The following is a 361-nucleotide window of genomic DNA, read 5'->3' on the forward strand; positions in this document are numbered from 1 at the left end:
AAATCATGTATAAGACATCACTGAATAATCTGCACAAAAAAAGGGATGTTGGAAGCTGGGGAAGGAGTAAAGGGAAAAGCTGAACAAAACAAAAATAAAGAGAAAAAAATATGATATTACAAGAGCAAAAGGCCTAAATGTGTGAAATGAGAAAAGCTGAGAAATACAGAAGATAAACATGACATAATGTAGCAGGATAGCCAACAGATCTGTGAAAGAAATGAGCAGACATGACTGACTAAAGGAAAGGAACAGGAACAAGATACAGACGCAAAAAACCCTGAAAAGGAAAGAGGAGGAATTGAAAGGATAGTGAATAAAAGGAGAAAAATAAATAAGATGGAAGGAGAAAAAATGAAAA

At 34.1% G+C, this 361-nt stretch overlaps 1 protein-coding gene across 1 annotated transcript in view; it reads right to left on the minus strand.

Moving 5' to 3' along the window:
* Positions 1–361, minus strand: part of LOC119594210 (nucleolin-like) — a gene marked incomplete at its 5' end in the record, with an annotated part of 42,003 nt that overhangs the window by 10,433 nt on the left and 31,209 nt on the right.

This window comes from Penaeus monodon, chromosome 33 (assembly GCF_015228065.2).
Source record: "Penaeus monodon isolate SGIC_2016 chromosome 33, NSTDA_Pmon_1, whole genome shotgun sequence".
NCBI classification, from domain to species: Eukaryota; Metazoa; Arthropoda; class Malacostraca; order Decapoda; family Penaeidae; genus Penaeus; species Penaeus monodon.